The 22815-nt window shown below is 42.9% G+C and overlaps 1 long non-coding RNA gene across 2 annotated transcripts in view; it reads right to left on the bottom strand.

Annotated features, from left to right (window-relative positions):
- Nucleotides 1-7780: 7780 nt before the first annotated feature.
- Nucleotides 7781-22815, bottom strand: part of LOC104698387 — a 49590-nt gene continuing 34555 nt past the window's right edge. For both annotated transcript variants that reach the window (XR_002043262.1, XR_753316.2), the window contains exon 4: nucleotides 7781-7905. This is a non-coding gene — a long non-coding RNA (uncharacterized LOC104698387). The remainder of the gene's footprint in view (nucleotides 7906-22815) is intronic.

Here is a 22815-nt window from a genome sequence, read left to right as displayed (position 1 = left end):
CTGCTGAAAATTCAACCAGCAGGAAGGTAGAGAGGATTGAGACTCTGTATTTGCTACAAGGCTGTTGTTGGCTTTATGACATCTGTAGATCAGGTCTGTCCATTTGGTGTCTCAGATTAGTTAGAATTATTTGGGCCATTGCCAAAGAATTCCTTCTTTAAATCTTCATCAGCCCAGTACTGGTTAATGGGATGGAGTGTCACAGTATGCTTTTGAGGGAAAAGTGAGATATAGGTACCACTGCATCCCTCAAAGGTATGTTCAAATTTTCCCCAATGGCTGCAAAGCACAGCTGGATGGTGAAAATGCTATGGATTTGGCTATGAGCTTGTTACAGAAATTATTGCAACAGAACACTCTGAAGTAACAATCTATTATATTTCTGGGAATATTTTTTTCACCTCACTATAGCTGGAGGTTTTGCTCTTTTTTTTTTACTTTAAGTTTAGCTTGCTATTCTGTTTCCCTCTGTCTTTTTTTCTCCTTTTAAGAAATTCATTTGTGAATAACTTCAAAAATGGAAAATATTTTAAAAACTATAAACAATTTCTTTTGTTTTCTTGTGGGGGTCTGTTAGCTGGCACGGGTCTAAAGCAGAAATCCCACAGCTCTCACAGCCAATTTGGTTTGGTTTTCTCTGTTGGTTTATTTTATAGTTACAGAGGCCGGATGGGTGGAGATCAAATCAGTATCATTGCAATCCCTGTTATATCTGTCATCCCACAAGTCTGTCTGCTTTCCAGAAATGATTGGTGTTGATTTCAGCAGTTCTATCAGCTAGTATACCGTGCTGTTTGGTGCTTCTCTTGCCAAAACACACCTGTGGCATCCAAAGACAGGAAGAAGATTACTTTTCCGCCTGTGTGTACATCAAGAAAGCTCCAGCCCACCTCTGAAAGTTGTGAAACAGCCTCTCCTTTTCTGTGTATAATTTTTCCATTTACTAAACAGCTCTGACTTCCTTTTCACCTGCTGGTATGACTGTCTCTGTTCAGAAGAGGCAGCCAAAATTCCATTTTTATTATTAAAAAAAATCTCCCAAGCCCCAAATCCTTTGTTCTATTGAAGACACTGGAAGCAGCTCTGCGCTGACGGAAATCAGCAACAATGTTGACATGTACTTCACAGGGTCTAAACTTTCCTTCAGTAATGTTATGCCAGAGTGTAGATCTTCAAAGAATTTTCTCACTAGAGAATTTCTCAACCTCTACTTTCTTACACAGAGTCAAGCTGGGAATAGATGCTTCCTTGTTAATTTAAGTGGTACTTGTCTAGATGCCTTAAATCAAGACAGTATTGCTTTTGTCACTGTATCATTTTGCATATGGGAATCCTCAGAAGATGCAGACACTGGAACCACACAAAATAGGTAACAGAGAAGATTAAGATATTTCATGTGTCTTGCAGACAAGAAACCTGACCAGCTGCCTTGATCTCTGTCAAATGGGAAAGGGTATTAATCAGAATGAAAAGAAACCCAAAACCCAGTTCTATTCATTTGCTCATTCTAGTACTTGGCTCTTAAGCAGAGGTAAGTAAAACACTTCTGGGAATATTTGAACTATTCTGTTTTTCAAAGATTTCATTTATACCCACTTTTCATGAGAGAGAGACATCAGCAATATGCAATAGCTCAGGACAAGGAGGAAAAGATACATGCAGTGGCAATCTGCAATAGGACAATGATGGTGCTCAAGACTAAGAGAGCCACAGGCCAACCACAGAAGAGTCAGAGCCAAATTTTGTTCATTTAAATAGTATATCAGTTCCAGGTAGTTATGAATCCAAAACTCTGCAGGAATGGGTATTATGGAAAACTCATACAGTTTTGATCTTCAGGAACTGTGAATAAAAATAAAAACCAAGAGAATGGAAGAAAGGGGTCTATAACAACCAATAAAAATGATAAAAAGTAATATGAACAAAAAATATCACCTAATATAACACTAGCATTGCAGGTTCATTCTACCATGCACTGTAGCACATCTGAGAGTGGCATTTGAAAGCAAGACATGATTTTTACAGAGGAATAAGACTGATGTTAAGGCTATTTGCATATATTTATGTCATTCAAGACTGTTGGTTAAATCAAAATAGGTATAAAATATAAGTTGCTTTTAACTTAAGTTGGTTGGTTTGGTATTTGACCAGAGGAAATAAAGTTGTTGATCTGTTACTCTTCAATTGCACTGCATTAAAGTGCTTTCAGAAGGCTTGATAAAGTAATTTTCATAGAACCTTTATTGTGTAGCTGATTTATGTGACTACTTTGATGGTAAGGAAGTTTAATTAGTAATAGTTGCAGTTCTTGAAGAGAATTTTAACAAGGTGCCTTACATATGAGAAGTACAAAAGTCTCTTTGTTCTGAACAACCTCTAACAGGGTGTGTAAGGAGACTTTTCCTCACTCCACTCATTCTAATAAATTAGTAGGCTGCTTTGAGCAAGTAAGCGGAACAAGATCACAATACCATCGAGCATCAAGTCTTGGCCCACTGAGTGAATAGTTGTGCCATCACTAAATTGCTGCAAAAGATTTATACCAACATCAATGCTGTGATTTTCTTCCTTACTTCAACAAAAAGGAGCTTCAAACTCCAGAGATCCTTTTCTAGCTGTGTCTAGCTTGGTGTCAAAAATTAAGCTATTTCCCCTGTGCATGCAGAGAAATTAGTACATGTAGGGAGTGGGTCACCTCATCTAAACTCAGGAGCTTAGGATAAGTCAATTCGATTGCTGTAACCAAATCTGCTGAAAACAATCTTCCACGCTTTCTGTTATAAAAAAAATGGTGAGACTGGTATTGCAATGTCCCGCTAATTCAGACTGTGTACCCATCTGAAGAATATAATGTATTCTCGTGTAACTTTTAATAAATAGTTTGGTGTTGTCTGAAAGGCAGTGCCTATGCCACCTACCCAAGGCAGCCAGAGATCACTCTCTGTACTAAAGGCATGACATTGATGCTGTCCACAGACCTGGACTCCACGCTCTCTCAAAACAGAAATGTCAGGCAGCTTTGCAGGACAAGTCCCTGGCAGACACCAGGCTGGAGGATGGCCTGGGGCAGCACTAATAGGCACTGGCCAGAAACAGACGAGAGTGTGCTGCTTGTCTCATCACAGTTGTGAACCAGTGTGTGAGGTGTGCCCTGACAGCTTCTCGTTTATTAGAATAGACCTAGTCAAGAGGCTTTATCCTGAAAAATATAATTAATACTGAAAGCACTTCTTTTAGCAGCAAAAGACCAGAGGCTCAAAAGTGACAGGTAAGGCAAGGTGGTATTTTCATAATGGTAGGACTTATAGAGAAATTCCTATGTTTATGGATATAATTTCATCTGCTCTTTAAGAGAAGTCCCCAGAGGAAAAGCTGCATTGCCTGTATGGTCTCTAAGTGATGCCTGATCAAATGACTTTTGCTTATTTTAGCTGTATCAGACAGACTATTTGACAGTGTCTCGAATCCTTCTCTGTGTGTAGAGATGGTGCCTCATACATTTCATAAATACTCTGAAAGCTTCTAATAGTCTGGCAAGAGAGCAGTGGACTAGAATAATCTATTTCTTGGTACTTTAAATGTATGACTCATGAAGGAAAAAATAGGTTAAGCATTTATCAAACATCGGGATTTATGATAAGAATAGGAGAGGTCAAGAATATTATCTTCAATTCCTTCTCTTTGGTGAAGCAATTTAAACTTCTGAGGTCTAAGGTCAGAGGACCTCCGTTTCAAGGGGATAAGGAACTACAGTGAACAAAACCTCTCTCTGTAACATTGTGAACAAACTCTCTCTAGCTCTGAGGAATCCAAGGGGAATTGTGGTAGGGAGTTAACTTAGTGTCATAAGCTTTGAAAAGAAGATGAATGGACACAAGAGAGGGACTAAAACCAGAAACTATACAACACTTCCCCTGTGTCTAGGGTTAAACTGAATTTCTGAATGAAAGTGAGATGCTTTAGAAGTTAGCTTTTGTGAACAAGTCTCCTACTTGCCATAGGGATCCCCTGTGAAACTTATGTACATAGAACTGGGAAGTTATTTTGTGACATTTTGTCTTCACCAGGTGAAGCCCTGTGATTCATTACAACTCTCACACTTGATGCAAAACACTAAGTTCTTAATAATGATAATGATTGTCTACAGTGGGGACAAAAAGGTGAAGCTCCTATGTTTACTTAGATTATATTTTCATATACAACCAAATCTCTGACAACTGCCAACAGGTTAAGAAATACATAAAAATTGGTTACAGAATAGACCACCCATTCCTAAGAATGCAGTCCCAATGGTTATATAAGCACAGGCTTTAAAGCAAAGAGGTATTTCTCACTGTGGCATTCTGTGCACATTGAAAAAATTTATTACATAGACCCAAGCAGGATTTTTTTGGTCTTGGGTATATATTTAACTGCAGAGACAATGGGATTCAAGTGTGCTATTAAGAAAGCAAAAGCAAAACAAAACACTTATATTTCTTCAGTGGCTTGAGATAAAGAGTTGACTATGGCCTGTCATATTTGAAGCATCTCAAAAGCAGATGTTGGGCTTTTTAGTACTGCAGTGCTGCTAATGTCGAACAACTCTCCAAAGTAAGGAAGAAGATAATGCCTCTTGTTCTTCAGCTGTGCTGCTTAGATACTGACTGAGATAAAGGTTTCTCATAATGCAAACAGTTGCTGTCCCTTCCACCGAGAAGCCCTCAGTCAGCCTCTCTGGCACACTGCAGGGCTGATGAAGAAGGAAGGATTAGAAAAATAAGCCGAGCACATAGGACATTTCCTTGTGGTGGAGAGCACTGCAGCCTGGATCTGTAATGAGCGATACGGACCTCTTGTGGTGGCCAAACCTTAATATGTTTCTGCTAGTTAACTAGTGTACATTTCACAGAAATTAGCTGGCATTTTATCCATCTATTATAACATAATTGGTTTTAGAAATTAAAAAAAAAAAATCTGTGTAGCTTTCTAGTCTTTCTCAAATATCTCTGTGTTTTTAAGAACAGCCTCTTGCAGGAATTTTTATTTACATGTTTTATAAACCCTGTGATTTGTGGCAATTTTTCCTTCAAAATGTAACAAATTAATCAGAGACCTGAAATTCTATTTACACAGGTCTTTTTAGTGTATTTCCTGTCATGTGCACTTCGAAGTGTCCCAGGGAAATCTATTAATTGGAAGAAGTCAATAGCAGTCAGAACAGTTACAAGACAGACTGGGAAAACCAACAGCAATTATGCAACAAATAATGAATATATTAGAGCCAATTGAATTATTTTCTATTGCAGAAAATGTAGACAGAATTAAAAGTAGGGACCAATCAGTGCTATTCTGTGTGACAATGAGAAATGTTAAGGTAAAGGGTACATGGAACAATTAAATTATGCAGGCAATTTAATTGAGTTTAATGAATTTAATTCATTTGCAAAAGCTTGGAAAAAAGCAAATGATTAACCGAAAGATTTGATCTAACCCACCAGATGACTGCATGAGAATTAAACTGCAGCATCTACACCATTACCAGCAAAAATGTCTGGTGGTGTTACTTGAATTTTGCAAAAAGAGTGACCTTTCACACTCACATATATTTATAGATACATATTACAGCCTTTGTTGTGCAAATGTTCTGGCAGACTTGGCCTTATTTCAAAGAACAGTGTGTTGACCCATATCAGCATGTTATGAAGAAGTATTCTTTTAGCTCACTTGCAAAGGCTTCCCCAGTGAGGATCTTCCATGGGAATCTGCACTTCAGATCAAGGTGATACCTTGAGAGTCTCTCTGGTATGTATGACACGCATCCCACAGGATTCACAGTATTTTGAAATGCCCCTTTTTTACACTTTCCTCACCTTTTTGAGAAATGCTGCCTATACTGCCTGCTAGCAGTGCCCAGCAGCTAGACATTAGTTGTGAGCAGCCTTTCTCATGCACCTCCATGGTCTACCTGGACCTGTACCTATCAGCCCACGTAGTATCCCTACAGCAGAGTAGAAGAAGCACTCTGCTCTTCTTTGCAAGTAGCTTTTCTTTGATGAGGTCCTGGTATGAGACCCTCTTGTGAGGCAGGTGCTCCTGCTAGCAGTGCTTTTGGTTTCATAAGCACAGTGGCTCCATGCTTCACATGTATTTTCAAGTCTTTGAAAAAAAATCTCACCAAATTTCTTGAGATTTGGGGCAAATGCAGCCATATTCAAGTCATCCTTGGGGAAAGCTGCTAATGATGGAGTCACAGGGACAGTGTAAGAGAGCACACTCTTACTCTGGTAAGGTACCTAAGCGTCTGAACCAGAGGTTTCTTTCCCAGTGGTCCTACTTTGTTATGAACTCCACAAGGTACTGTCCAAAACTAAGACCCTCATAGGCCTTGGAGTCACAAGAGCCTATGGAAACCACCAACACCTTTAGAGACACAGCTTCTTTGGTTTTCCTCATTTTTTTCTGTGAAGCACACACTGGGAGAGAACATACAACTTCCCCAAATCAGCTGCTGCTTTGCTGGACACTTCTGCACTTCTGAGCAGTTCCACCAGGACCAGATGTTCAACAATTCACTGGAGCCTGAACTAGCGCATACAAGTGGAAGAAAAGGGAACTCTACACAGAAGAAAATATCTTCACAGAGAAATAGGAGACTTTTTGTAATATTACTATATTTTTTCTTAACAAAGAGAACACACTTAGATGAAGAGCTACATTTTATAAGAAGATAGCATCTATAGATTAAGGTAAGTAGACTACTCTTTTCAAGCTGAACTCAGAACATAAACCAGACAGTAGCACTTGGTTATCTGCAGGCCTGTAATTATTCTAACTCTCCACTGGATGTCAATACTGTGTAATACAAATGTTGGCTCTGAATTCACTGCTTAGAGCAGAGCAAGCCCTCTTTTTAGGTGTGATTATTGTTTAAGAACATAATTAGGTAAGGAATGTAATTATAACAAGTGAACCTCACCCATTAGGAGGTAGGCAGAGGACAACCTTTAATAGTAAAGGCAGTGCTTTCTCCCTTCCCTGAAAAGTTAAGGTTGCAATTGTGCTTCCATTACATAGATGATGCTTTCTGCCCTGAAGTGTTTGTCAGAATTGGGAACTTGGTGTCTAAAATATCTACTAAATATAGATAAAGTATTCTAAATAAAACCAGTTCAACACTACTTTCCAATTTTTAGAGAAAGGAGAGACTTACAGAATTCAGGCACTTGAAACCTGTTGCACAATAATTTTTATTTAAAAACACCTTCTAAAACCACATGGCCAAAATTACTGATTGGCTTGAACAAGCTTTAGTTAAGCTCTGAAGTTCCAGGACCTTATATCCCCTTTGCTACTACCTAAAACCAATCCCCTGGTGCAGAGTTCTTCTCTGCAGAAAAGAGACATGGTGGAAATGCTAAAGGAAGAGCTAACACTAGCAGGACTTCAAAAGCAGGAGAGGCCATGGCATGAAGGTAAGGAGAGAGAAGGAATAAAAATTCCCTGTCTTGCAGATATAGAGGTTTAGAGGATAATCTATATTTCCTCTGAAATTCCAGTGAACACTCCCTGGTAAAAATTCCATTAAATAAGTGGCGCAAGCGCAGGGGAGTTTAGTGATCTCTATGATCCTTCTGCTGTTGCCAGCACAGATGAGAACATGATGCCCCTTTGTTTTTGTCCAGTTCTTAAAATTATTAGAAATGCCTCTGCCTGAATTAAGGTGCAAATAAGACCATATGTCAAAGTCAATAGTATGGATTTTATTTAACAGTAAATGTGAGAGAGACAGACAGAGAAAGAGAAAGAAAGAGAAAAGAGATGGGGGGGACAGATCAAAGAAAATATCACCACTCCGTGGATCCCACCAGCATCCTGATAATCGGTGAGCCTCTCCATCTGGTCTTCTTGGTGGTGAGGATCCCCCTGAAAAACATAGAATCCAATGGATTAATATACATTCAGGCCACGTGGGAATGCCCAGGTACCTCCCCCAGGGGAGGCAAGTTTGGCACAGTCTCCTGCAACAGACTCTGGATCTGTTGCATCACTTTGCATCATGTCCAATGTTGTGGTGCAAGGCCTCAGGAATGAGTCTGGGGAGCACTTCAAGGGGTCTTTGATGGATACTGACACCCCCTCAGCTGCCTCTCATGTGGATGTCCTGTGGATGTGACCTTCCCGGGGTTGGGGGTTCCACAGCTGGGCCAGTCTATGTAAGTGAGGATGGGTGTTCAGCGCCTCTGACCAGAGGTTACACCACACACCCAAAACCTCCTCCTCACAAAATCTGAATCTGAGTTAGCAGAGTATAATTTCTTAATTAACAACTTTTTTTTTTTAGGTAACTGAAAGACAAGCAGTTTAATATAGTACTTTTGGCAAAGTAGGGGTGTTCAGGTATTTTCTTTTCCTTTTTTTCCCCCCGACTCCAATATATAGCAAATTAGCACAAACAAAATGTAGAGAACAAAACAAACAGAAATGGGGTTTCTATGATTGAGCTCCCAAAGCTGAACTGATGCCAGTGGCACCCCATGCTTCTGTGATTACGCCTAACGATGCCTGTGGTATTTAACTTTCATAAGGATTTAATATTTGACACCATGACAAGATTTTTTCCAAGCATGCATGGAGTGTTTTTCATACTCTTTATTTGGCATATTTATTCAAAATGTACTATATTTGAGATTGCTGTAATCACATACATACATTGGCTACTGGCCACAATGTTCAAGCTATTAATCATACCACAGAATCTATGGCAGATGTAAAAATTAAGTTTTATTTATCAAAGTTACTCATTGGAAATGTCAGCCCAAGAAATTTACTCCTTAGGATTTTGACTTCTCTTACATATATCTGGCATTGGGTTCAAGGTTTTAGAAAGGTGTAAATCATATTTTTGCTCCATCCAGACAGTGTTGGCACAAAACTAAAATTATATTTCCAGAAATGCAAACCCTTTTGTTTGGATGGCCTTTATTTTTCTGCCAAATTATACCACCAGTGCTATTTCTTTAGTCTAACACTATTTTCCATTATAATCCCGTCTTTTAAGAAACAAACCAAAGCCTCTATCCTTGCAGAAGTTTCAGTCTCACAGATATAACTACCTTTCAACTGAATTGGGAAAGTGGTCTCCAGTGACAGGCTTGGAGGATTCTGGTTACTTTTTCCATAAATAGCTAGATGAAAAGCCAATAACCTGATAGAGAAAAACAGGTTCAGGAGAAAGATTGTTTCTGTGGTATGACCCACAAAAGCTCAGGCTCTGAAAACCTTAGCAGTATATGAGTTTATTTACAAAAGACAGTGTCTTTGAATATAACTAGCATAAGTTTAAGCTGACAGGCCCCAAATGATTGTGATGCTGTTTCTTGTTGTTTGCTACAATGGTAAAACCTCCTAAAACCCAAATTTCTCTAGTTTTCTATTAAAACCAACAAATTAGGTACAATAATACAGAAAATAAGAAAAAAAACCCTGTAGAGGGATTCCTTATGGAACAGGGGCATATGATACCCCTGGAAAGATCGGACAACCCAGGGTTGCTGAGGAAAAGCCCCTGAACAGGCCCCTGGCTGCAGGCAGCCCTGAGAGTCCTTGGCAAGTTATGCACTGGTCAGCTCCCTCACTGATTAGAGGCTGTCCTAGAGGGACTGTGCGTGAATCTTTGCAAAATTAGATATAAGCTTGCATAGTTGAACAATAAAGGGGGAACGATGTTTAAATCGTATCGGTGTATGTGTCGTTTATCCAGGCAGCTCTCCGGACTCGGTCCCTAACACCTGACGCCCGAGCAGGGACTCGAGTGATCTCACTTGCTTAAATGCGTTTTTTTTCACTTAAATGTGGTTCGCCTAAACGTGGCAAGACTCTGAATCATTGCACCAACAGTGAGGAGCCTGGAGAGCTGGAGCGGGAGTGTCCCGGAAAAAAGCTGAGTGGTGCCGGAGACCGGAGCTCACGCAGCTGAGCGAGCCCCCGCAGGTAAGACAGCTATGGAATACGAGGCTGCAACTCGTCTGCTAGCCAGTATCCTCTCTAAGAGAGGTGAGACTGTAAAAGATCGAGATCTCTATGCCCTAATAACGTGGGCCTGGGAACAAGGGTTTTTGAAATGCACTTCGCTTTTGTTTTCGACCAAAGGGTGCATGCCGCCATGTGGGAAATGGCCGGCACAGCGCGGTGGGGCCACGTGCAAGGACACAAGTGAGCACCCCAAAGAGCCACGAGTCAAGTGTAACCCCGGTGGTTTCCTTCAGCAGAACCAGCCAGCCAGCCAAGGGAGCCTTGGAGTGGATGCGGCAACCTCAATAGAAGTCACGCTGATGAACCACCAGGTCACCCTGATCCCGACCACAGCCAAGGTCCCCCTGTCATCAGACGGCCCTCGTCTGGGTGGCCTACTCGTGGGGCAGTCATCAACTAGCTGGCAGGGAGTAGTGGTGCTCCCTGGAGTCATTGACACTGACTACACCAGCGAAATTAAGATCATGGCCTACGTGCTGCAACCACCCGTGACTATCCCGCAGGGCAGTCGCATTGCCCAAATTGTCCCCGTTCCCCTAATGACCAACGAGGGAATCAGCAACACCAGTGTCCGCAGAGACCACGTTTTTGGGTCCTCTGGGTTCGACGTGTTTTGGACATTGAACTTGGCCCAAAGACCTCAGCGGCAAGTGATCCTGCAAAAGGGGGCAGAAGCCATCAAAATATGGCTGCTTTTTGACACAGGGGCTGACGTTACCATAATTAACCAGGTGGTATGGCCACCTGATTGGGGACTGGAAAAACCAGCAGCCAAGCTGGTAGGGGTGGGGGGAACACAAATCCCCCAAGTAAGTGCAACCCCAATTGCCCTAGAGTTTGAGGACAATCAAACCATTGTGTGTCACCCCTATGTTATGAAGCTGCCTCAGACCCTGCAAGGCCTGATCGGACGCTACATCCTTGCGCAGCTAGGCCTCGTGCTCGCCACGGACCAGCATTTATGCTGATGGCCACTGCCAATCAGCCGCCCATATGGGCTCTCACCTGGTTAACAGATGATCCTGTCTGGGTCGAGCAGTGGCTGGTAACAGACGAAAGGCTGAAGATAGCAGAACAGCTTGTTGCAGAACAGCTAGTGGCAGGACACATAAAGCCTTCGGTCAATCTACGGAACATCCCCATCTTTGTGATTCCAAAGCAGTTGGGAAAGTGGCGCCTCCTTCATGACCTTCGACAAGTGAATGCGTGCATGCGAACTATGGGGGCACTGCAACCTGGGCTACCGGCTCCTACAATGATCCCAGCGGGATGGCAAATCACTGCAATTGACTTAAAGGACTGCTTTTTCACAGTCCCACTGCATCCAAAGGACACAGAATGTTTTGTCTTTACAGGGCCCACAAAGAATTGCAGTGAGCCTTCTAAGCGCTACAAGTGGGTTGTCCTGCCCCACAGGATGAAAAATTCCCCCACACTGTGTCAGCTATATGTTGACTGGGCGCTACGTCCAATTCGACGACGCTACGCAGAAGCACTCATCTACCATTACATGAATGACATCCTGATAGCCTGCTAAAGAGTTCCCAGATAAAGAGATGCAATGGGTCAGAGAGCAACTGCATGAGACTGGATTAGAGATCGCCCCCAAGGAGGTCCAGCAGACTGCACCATGGAAGTACCTGGGCTGGCTCATATCAGAATCGCAAATTAGGCCCCAAAAGATTGAGCTAAACACAGAAATCTCCACGCTCCATGATGCGCAACGGCTGCTAGGAGATCTGCAATGGGTCCATGGAATCATGGGAATCACGAACGCCAACCTCGCCCCGTTCCTGCCATGGCTGCACGGGACAAATGCTGCCAAACCTCAGGCATGCTCCCCGGACCAAGCAGCAGCTCTCGCCAAGGTCGCAGATAAGCTGCGGCACACATGGGTGTCGCGCAGAGAAGAAGGAGTCCCACTCGTCATCATCACCCTGACCGGCGCAGCGGGTTCACATGCCATCATCCACCAATGGCAAAAGAAAAAGGGGGAGGACATCCAGATTCTCGAATGGATCTTCCCGCCGACTCAGCCACGCTTCAGACTACAGTCTAGGGTAGAGATGCTGGCACTTTTAATCCAAAAGAGTCGCGACCGAGTGGTGGAGTTGGACGGCAGGGAGGCAGAGGACATCAGTATACCAGTCCGGACAGGGGACTTGGAGTGGATGCTACGCCATGCGGATGTGTTACAGTGGGGAATACTGTAACACGCATATATCAAACCAGGAGGCCCGTGGAAAAGAAATATATATATGGATGGATTCTTGGTAGATGTTTCAGAGATGTTTATTTCTCCAGCCGCATGGCCAGGGCTCTGCTGAGGAACTCTCACAGTCTGGACTGAGGGTCCCTGCCCGCACATGGAAACACAAACCAACCAATGGGGAACGAGGCTGACCAGGGGCTCGGGAAACCCCGTGTCTGTACCCTCAGGGCCCCTCTCCTAGGGCTACATGGCAGGGGGAGGAGACCCCGACACGGAGGCACTGCAAGAAGATCTGCTCGGATTCACCAGCGTGGTCCATAACAAGCACCCACAGGGAAGGCTGGCGCAGCTGCTGGGGAGCTATGAGTGGCTGGACTGCCCGCTGAATGTAGAATGGCCGGTACTAGGGCGCACAGTGTTCACGGATGCGGGGAGGAAGATGAAGTGGGCCGCCTGTGCATGGAAAGAGAACGACCGCTGGAAGACTCACATCATAGCAGGAGAACCGGCCGACAGCTTGCAAACACTCAAACTGCGCACCATGATATGGGCATTACAACAGTGGTCGAAGGAACTGGTGAATGTAGTCAGCGATTCCCTATATGTTGTTGGAGTAGCCCAATGGATCCACGATGCAGAAATCCGGCGTACTAACAACGAATACTTGGGCAGATTGCTTATCACATTGCGGCATACCTTGCAACAACAGACACATGCCTACTGTATCCTGCACATTCGAAGCCACCAGTGGAACATCGGGCTGGGAGAGGGCAATGCCCGTGCAGATGAGGCGGTGACCTGTGCCCCCATAGTGCATCCCCTGCCCGCGAGCACTTTTGAGCAAGCCAGATGTAGCCATGATTTTTTCCACCAAAATGCAAAACCCCTGCAGAGACAGTTTAGGATCCTGCTGATAGATGTGAAAGGCATAGTGCGGGCTTGTCCCCGCTGTAGCCATCATGGCCCTGGGTTGGGTGTGGGAGTTAACTCCAAGGGTTTGAAAGCCCTCGAGCTCTAGCAAATGGACGTCACTCAAGTCCCTGAGTTCGGCCGACAGCGCTATGTCCATGTAACAATTGACACCTTTTCACACTTCCTGTGGGCTACTGCTCAGACAGGAGAGAAGGCATTGCATGTGGAGCAGCATCTGCTCTCTTGCTTCGCAGTAATGAGGGTACCCAAAAAGATCAAAACGGACAATGAGCCAGCATACACCAGCGGTCGCCTAGCCAGATTTATGCAGCAGTGGGGGGGTAGAACATATCACGGGGATCCCACACTCACCCACCGGTCAGGCAGTGGTAGAGAGAGCCCATCGTACACTAAAAGAATATCTGGGCTGACAGAAAGGGGAAGAGATGGAACCAAGTAAACGGCTAAGCAAAGTGCTGCTAACATTGAAATTCCTCTCTCTGGACGGGGATAGGGAGGACCCTCCAGTGGCAATCCATCATCAGATGGTTTGTAGGAGAATTGAGCAGGCTCTTCCAGGAATAAGTGTTTTGTATTGTAACCCTCGAATGGGCTTGTGGGAAGGTCCCAGCCCAGTGCTATTTAATGGCCGAGGATATATGTGTGTTCCCTCCCTGGAGGGACTGCTGTGGGTGCCCAGCAAGTGGTGCCGTGCTACGCATGCAGGACCCCGAAGCGAGAAGGTGCAGTCAGCATCGGCTCCTGAGGAAAGTAATGCCACTACTACAAGAGCCGGAACACTGGGACCCCTGTCCCGAGAAGCCTTGGGAGAGGCTGCAGACTGAGTCTGAGTGAGGGGGGCTGAGAACTTGCCAGGTCCACCACTCTCTGTAGAGGGGGAAATAGCGAGACCCTGTGGCGAATGTAGTGGCTGCCCTGGGTGGTTGCTAGTAACTTGCGGTGGTTATCGGCAGACCCTCTGGATACACAAGCTAACGTTAGAAAGCGAGTGGTATACATACCCACCTTGTGCGGACCGTGATTGAAGGTGGAACCAAGAAGGGGAGCTGCATAAATTCTTGGGTATAGCACCAGACACAGAGGTAGAGTGGGGAATTGTTTTTGACTGTCTTGAGACAAGGGTATTGGCGGACATCTTTGATCGGCTGTCCGCCCATTAGGCTGAGTGAAGGCAGTACGGAGTGTGGCAGTGTTAGGGTGAGAGTGTAGCACACAGGTTCGTGTCCCGCAGCAGCATGTGGTGGCCCCCGAGTGCTGGGAAGAGACAAAGCAGTGCTGGGCCCACAAACATTCTGAGAGGTTTGCTTCTTGTAAGCATCCTAGCAGTGTCCCACGCAATGTTGACAGCAATCCAAAAGAGACAAAACATGTGGGTCACCCTAGCTAATTTAACGGGGCAAGACTATATGTTTGAGCCTGGACCCATTTCGCACCTGCCTAATTGGGGTCCCATACTTTAACCCACAAGACTTCCGAGGGATGCTAGACAACAGCTCACTGATAGGGAACGCCACAGGCAATGGCAATTGTTCAGGGCTGATCGGACTCAAGCCTGCGCAACAGCATGCCTGCTGGCAAGCTGCATTCTTGAAAAGCATCAATGTCACTACGGGGACACCAGAAGAGTTAGACCTACTGGGTTCCAGAAACCAAACTGGGGATGGTTATATAACATTCCAGCTGCCCACTACTGGTCAATTAAATGTTAATAGGTGCCTTTGGGCCACTGTTGACCCTCTTGCAGACTGGTTTCTGAGAAACTATGAGTCCGAAGCAATTTACTACCGAATCAACCTCACGGGTCAAGCCCTGAAACGCCTCCCCAGTGGTACGTTCTTAATATGCGGGGACAGCGCATGGAATGGTGTTCCCGCCAGCCCACATGGGGGACTGTGCTACTTAAGGAAACTCACCCTGTTCCACCCAAACCTGCATCAACTCTTAAATATCACCCAGCGCACTGAAACCAGGGTGCGGAATTCAGTCCATGAGCTCAAATGTGAAAGGACTGAAGAGCCTGTCTTTTGGAGTCGCAGTACAATTTGGCTAGCATCTTTGTTTTTACCTGGTGCTTCAGTGGCTAGGGCACATGCAACATTACATAAACTTGCTTGCTGGGCAAGAGACAAACTAAACTTAACTTCGCAGATGCTTGACGAGCTAAGCGCAGATGTTACTAGTGTTAGGTATGTGGTATTACAAAATCGGGCAGCCATTGATTTTCTACTATTAGCCCACGGCCACGGCTGTGAAGATTTCCAAGGTATGTGCTGTATGGATCTTTCTGACCACTCTGTCTCAATTCACAAGCGCCTCTCTGACCTCCAGAGGGGCCTGTGTAACCTTTGGGAGACAGGCGACCCTATTGGGGATTGGCTTAAGGGTCTGGGTATCACCGGATGGCTGTGTGCCTTGGTAGTAGAAGGCTGTCGATTGCTATTTGTAGTTATAATAGGCTTAATAGCATTTGGGTGTATTTTTTCCTGTGTCAAAGCAGGGCTGCGAAAGATTATCGACCAGGCCTGGGTTGCCCAAAAAGAAAACGGGGGATGTGTAGAGGGATCCCTTATGGAACAGGGGCATATGATACCCCTGGAAAGATTGGACAACCCAGGGTTGCTGAGGAAAAGCCCCTGAACAGGCCCCTGGCTGCAGGCAGGCCTGGAAAGCACCTGGCTGCAGGCAGCCCTGAGAGTCCTTGGCAAGTTATGCACTGGTCAGCTCCCCCGCTGATTAGAGGCCATCTAGAGGAACTGTGCATGAATCTTTGCAAAATTAGATATAAGTTGGCATAGTTGAACAATAAAGGCGGAATGATACTTAAATCATATCAGTGTACGTGTCGTTTGTCCAGCCAGCTCTCCAGACTCGGTCCCTAACAAACCCCAAACACTTACTGACAAGGTTAGCAATATGGGACAAAAATACACCCACCATATGAGTGTACAGGGTACTGCAGATTTGCTCCTGTTTGATGTTTTTTTTCCTTGAAAATTGTTTTTGCTTTACAAGCATTCTTTTTATATACATATAGGATATATTAAAGTGTAAGAACTAAATTAATTCAAATTATCTTCTGCTTGGACTAATATGTGTTATGTCCACGGCCTTATATATTCGCCTTCACTTTACAAACATTGTTGTAATTCATCTTTTTGTATTAGTATCACGGATCTATTATAGCACATTATCACTCAAAACCCAGTCCTTGAGTACCTTATAAACTAGCCCAAATGAAGAAAGCACCTGAAGGACAGTAAGAGAGTGTATGGATACCACTGGAGGGCATGTCAGCATAGAAAGGAATCTTCTACTAAGATGCAGAGATGAACTGTTTGGGCTTTCTTCACCCAAGCCTACCTGCTGCAAAACCCTAACAGAAACTGTCCTGCTGTTTGGAGGCATACTGGCACAAATCCAACAGTTTCAATAGGCTACTTCTGGCATTAGTGTTAATTTCACTGCAGCTGTTATGAAGGAAAAGATAAGCAGGAGATACCAGGTTCTTTCCATGACCTGAAATGTGGTGATACAAATTCAATGCACTTATTATTTATTTGTTCTTAAACACTCCTCTCAGGGTTTTTTTTTGTAAGTTTTCCTACATTCCTCCTACTTCAATGTCTTCCTGTTTGCCAGTATCCCACTTGTGCTCAAAATGAGTAAGATTTGTTTTCCAGAATGTCAGCATTTCCAGGTGTCAATTTTCATCCTGGTTAAGATGCAGAAGTGCCAGCAGGGGGTTGGCTCTCTTTTTCTGGCTTCACTGTACATTAAGGTCAACATTTCCTGAAAAGGGTTTTTGTTTCAGAACAACTAATTAAAAAAAAACCAAACCAACAACAAAAGAAAAAAAAAAGGCAACAAAACCCCAACAAACTCACCAAGCCCCAAAACAAGACACTTAGAGGTGGAAAAAGCTCTTGACTGCAGTTTGAAAGTTCTTCTAGAGGAGGAAGGCAAAGGGCTGAAAGAACATACAGTTCTCATCCATGCCCCTTCTTCATGCCAACATATTTCTTCTTTCCAACTTCTGATCACAAATTAGTAGTTTAGAAAATCACCCCGTAGTGTTTTTGACTATTACTCTGGGTCTGCTTTCACCTAAATAACAGCCATCTGGCTGTGTCTCAAATCAGATTCGTGTGATGAACTGTATATAATAACCAGTTCAAGGATTGTCAGGGGAAGGGTTAACACTCCTGCCCTAAGCAGAAGGACCGCAGCTGCATGCCATAAACTCTGCACAAAGACTGTCAGAAAGGAAGGGCTGGGTCAGCTGTAAAGAATTAAGCAAATCCCCCTACTACAAGAAGAGGGAAGAAGAGTGGAATTAAGAAATCCTTTTCTGCTCTTGTCTTTGGTTCGTAGTAAAATAGATAACTGGGAACACTTGAAGTGTACCTCTACCCTTAACCTTTACACAATTTTTCCTTATGGAGGGCTTTGGTCCTTGATCTCACACAACCTGTAATTAATCTTCCATTCCAGTAATGTCCTAGGATTGCACAAGGTGTGTGGAAAACACATCACATGAACCTTCAAACTCACTAGCTATTTGTCTGGAAATCTGTAGCCCAGCTCTCAATACAATGTTACATCCCTAAAGGAAAGGTGGAGGGTTTACTCTATGCTGAAGTGCTCCCCGTACAAATCCTTCTTCAAGGACGTGATGGAATTAAAGTAGCATGAAGGTGACTTGTTTTCCCCCAAAGTGTTAAAAGCCTACTTCAGTACAAACAGAATGTCCAAAAGGCAGTTCCCTGAAAGGTTTATTTCAGGGATATTGAGAAGTGGCAAATCTTCCTGCTACAATAAGTTATGGGGCAGCTGGGAACAAAATACGTGTCACAGGATGTTAGAGATGGAAAGAAGAATAACAAGGGCTGGTTGATTTTGTGTATCCAAAGGCTCTTTTGTGGAGAGGAGGAATGTGAAATGCTGGAGCCTGTTGCAGAAAGGAGACTTTCACAAAAAGCTGTGTTTGAGGATGCTATTACAGCCTGAGACCATGGTAATGGTATAGTCCAGACTTCTCATGATGTGTGGGGAATGCCACATTCTGCTCTGTTGTTTCTTTCTGCTTTCTTAGGTTCTTTGAGTTTGTTGGAGTGACAAGGGTTATCAGGCTTTGGGCTTTTTGTTTGTTCCTTTGTAGTTGTGGCTTGAGAAATAATTTTCCTCTCTGTATCCATGTGAATGTAGCTTATGTATGTATATACAGAACCAGAGTATATTTATCGATGTAAATATATGAACATATATACATCTGAAAACTTCTTCATGAATAAAACTGTTTATATACTGAGTTGTGCAAAAGCACAGCCACATGGTTATGTCTGAAATCAGTGAGCCTTTTTCCAGCAACAGCAGATGTGTAGGGTACGTTTTGACAGCTGAAAGTACAGACTGACTCTTTGTTCTGAGCCCAAAATCCAGGCACTTGCTGTTTGTCAGAAGGCTGCTACACCTCTGGTGTCTTTGGAGGAACTGCCTAAGGGAGCAGCAACCTACCTGGATCTTTGCCCCTGCCTCCTCTGACTTGTGTGAGCTGATGCTTTGTGAACTTGTTTTCTCTGCAACTATTGCTGCATTGCATGTGACTGAAGCTGCTATCCACCTGCAAGATTTACAGCAAGACTTTACTGTAGGCATTACTGACAATGGAAAAGACAGATTTTTTTTCCTCGGGTTTTTTTGTTTGTTTGTGTTTTTTTCTTTTTTTTTTTTTTTTTTTTTTTTGGTGGGGTAAGACTGTGTTTCATTTATGAAAACATTTTTCAAAATTATTAGATCTCTCCCTCTGTAATTTGATTTGTTGGGTGGAAGGAGGGGGATGTGGAAGGAAAAAACCTATTGTAGAATGTTTTTCAATATAACTGTGACAACCAAGACTCCAGACCAACAAACAGTTACACATGTGCTTAGCTTTAAATCTGTGTTAGCCCCATGGGGCCTATATTTGTATTTGATTAATGACGATTATTTGAAGAAAGACGGACTGGCGGGGATCAACTGGAAAAATATGTAGTTATAAAAATGTATGCTTACTGTAAACTATTTTTATACTGTGTCAGTTCTGTTATATTCTTTTATCTTGCATATTTGGCACACATTTTTAGGTTTCTAGCATAAGGAAAAATTTGCACTGTCAAATTCTGTTTTGTTCTAACAGAAGCGTATAACTAAATCCCCATTTGCCAACAGAAGCGCAAGCAGAAATCCTATTAGCAGTAGGGAATTTGGTTGCAGAATTGGGACCTTAATTTGAATGAGCTCCAGGGGTTAATCTCCCATTCTTCCTTCCTCTGTTGAGTTCAGTAGTCCAGTCCTACTTGTATAGTTACGAGATTTAGTTTATAGTAGGATAGCAGGAGTACTTTGTTAGCAATTTCCTTAATCCTCAGATGTGTTTTATCTTGTCTGTACGCAAACCTGGCAGTCTGCAACCAGGCATTTGAGAGCAAAGTTAGAAAGCCATTTTACCATGTTAAATCTGCTCTGAGGAATCTAGCTCTCCCAAGTGATCTGTAAGAACTATCTTACTGCATTGCAGCGATGGGACACAGAAAGATCAAGTCAGATGATAAAGGTGCTGCCACTCAAGTTCCTTTGTGAAGCTGGCACTTGGCTGTACCTCTGCAACCAAACTTTCTGGAGGGTTAATATATCTCGAGTCTAAACTGCTTCTCCAATCTCAGCCTGAAAATCTATTCCTCTCTGAACTGCTTGATATTGCTGTGCATTTTTAAACAACTGCAGATCTCCACTCCTGAGGGACCTGCAGCCTTGCACTGGGTGAAGCCTTGTAAACACAAACACGGTTTTGTGTACATCATTGGAATCTGCCTGGATAAAAAGTGGCTTATATACAGAAGATCATTATTGCTGTGCAGTGATGATTTTACATCTAAACCTCATTAGCTCTATGGTATGAGACAGATTTTATCTTCTCTTTGGTAGGAGTGCCTAAATGGAAACCACCAAGACAGAGGTAAAACATCTACACAAGACTTAGCCATTCAGATTGCTCCATGCTCATCAAAGGCTCATGTTCTGCAAATGTGTTGATTTTCTTCTGAACTGAATAACATAGATGGTCCAACCTACATCAGGTTGAGTGAGGCTTATGGGTAAACTCAAATTAACAGAAATGATGATGTGTCTATCTCTAGTGCATGAAGTTGTTAGAGAAGAAAGTTTATCTACAACTCAATACTGTGAATTCAGTGTGTATAACAACAGATGCAACAAACCCCAGACTTGCAGTAAAAGCTTTTGCAGGCTGCCCCTTGGGACTTTGGGTCAAGAGTTCCCAGTCTCTCTTCCTTTTCCTCCCACTGTGGTACAATTTCTACTGTGAGAGCACAGGGCTGGGGCTACTGCTGGAGTGATGTACCAAGAGAGAGTTTTGCCTTCCTAGAGTCTGTAATTCTGGACTATGATCACACACAAATATCCTCCAGAGACTTTTTGACAAAAAAAGTGCTGGGAAGGCACAGGAGCCATGGAGTCATTTAACAGAAATTGCTGTGTTTGACACATCTGCGAGGTTATTGAAGTACAGTGGGGTTTCAGATTTTATTTTCTATGTTCTATCAAAGTGTGTTTTACATCCCTTTAAAGACTCTAAAGTACTGAAAAACTGAACAGTGTTTGAGTAGCCTAATGTAGTTGCTATTATGCCTGTTATTTAGAAATATTCTTATATTTAACAATGTGTTCCAGTGTTGAACAAGGAAGCATGTTCTAGCACTATAGCGTGGATACATAGTTTCAATATATAAACTATTAATTCAAATGAACAAAGTGTAGATATAGTAAATTAAATTTTACATAAATTATCAAGCAAAAGTAATTATTGGGCCCTATTGAGTGAAAAATTTCTACAGTAGGCTATGATGACAAGCTATAGAAAAGTAGATGTTTGACTTTCAGACATCATCTTTTCATTTTCTGGCTTTTGGACCTGCAAATCTTCGTGCTTCATGAGTAGAACCTGGGCTGGAGCAAGGGTTTGAACCCCAGACCTCCCACATTTTAGGAGACTACTCTGACAGCTAGGTTTTTGGCCATTTGGTGGAGGACCTCTGTCTGTAGTTTTGAGAAGAAATTTCATTCTTGGGCAGAAAGCACTTTCCCAATCACTGTTTCATTAAATCTGACACACACTGTGCAAAGTTGTATTTTGAGTGAGTCAGTACTTCCCAAGTAAAATCCACTTTGTCAGAAAACTGGCTACTAGCTTTCACCCTGTCCTAGCTGCACAGATCCCCTGTAAGGAAAAAAACCCAGCTGAATAGGATGTTCCAGCTGTGGGAGCTGAAGTCTGGCAGGTGACATAACTGGTCTTTTCCATTCCTCCCCACAGATCCATCCGACCAAGTACTGTGTCTTTCCTGTGTTTTCCCAGCCAGCAGCCTGATCCCTGCTTCATATGGGGTGATTGAGAAAAGAGACCTCTGACAGCACCAACGCTTGGTTAAAGGCACAACACACAAGGGTGTGCTGAGAGTGGTGAAATGGGGGATAATCCCGCATAACAAATTAGGCAAGAAATTAATATGATATTGTGCTGTTGTTAAAGCAATGATTTTTGTAGAGTAATAAGTATCACAAGAGAGATCAGGGTCTTACCAATCTGCAGCACATAGCCTCTGTTGTTCTCCAGTATAGATGTTCCATTTTTATTCCATTTTGTTGGGGTTTTTAAGAAATAAAATAAAATAAAATAAAGTATAAAATAAAATAAAATAAATGTATTTATATTTATAAATCAATGCAAATGGTAACAAAAGTGAATGCAAAAAAATCATTAGAAGGACAATTGCATGACCAACTGAAACTTTTTAATAGATTTTAAAGTTATGAAATGCCTTTAGGAAAGGCATTTATGGAAGGAAGAGGGGGAAAAATACTTAAACTTGTGAATAGTTAAACAGTGCTATCAGAGAGAGTAACTGCTTATGCAGGTTATGAGTGTGAACGATAAGGGGAAAGAGCTGAAAATAAGAGAAGATAAAATTCACACCAAAAAATATCAGAAACACGACAGAGCTGAACAACTTGCCCCATACATGGGAAAATCAGGCAAAATGAGACTAAATAAAATCTGGGAAGGCCAGGTCATGTTGTTGTTTTTTTGGTTGGTTGGTTGGTTGGTTGATTGTTTGGCTTGGGGGGGGCGTTGTTGTTTGTTTGTTTTTCTCTGAAGATGATGACAGTACTTTCAGTAGGAGCTGGTTTGTGCTGTCCCAAAGGGTTAACTACAGTTCAGCTCTGGGGGTGGAAACTATCTCCCAGCAGCGGGGCTGAAGAAGACAGGGAAAAGGCCTGAGCTGCAGGAAGGTGGTGTTGTGTAATCTTCCCTCTTTCTTCTCTCCTCTCCCTCCAAAAGGAGGATTAAACACCTACCACAAGAAAATACTGTAATCTGAACAATCTTTTTCTTACTTTTAAGATTCTTCATATACAGCCTAAAGGTTGGGTTGAATTATGCTACAGTCCTACAAGCTACTCTGCCTCATTCTGAGTGGTATGAAAGATGAAGACCAGGAGTTGGTATTTATAACCTTATAAGAAATTATTCTGATCAAGAACAGCCTGATAGCGATGTATATATATTCATTTTTTTATAATTGGTCTTGAAGACCACT

This window comes from Corvus cornix, chromosome 1A, assembly GCF_000738735.6.
Source record: "Corvus cornix cornix isolate S_Up_H32 chromosome 1A, ASM73873v5, whole genome shotgun sequence".
In the NCBI taxonomy this organism is placed as follows: domain Eukaryota; kingdom Metazoa; phylum Chordata; class Aves; order Passeriformes; family Corvidae; genus Corvus; species Corvus cornix.
This window is presented reverse-complemented; position numbering and strand designations above follow the sequence as displayed.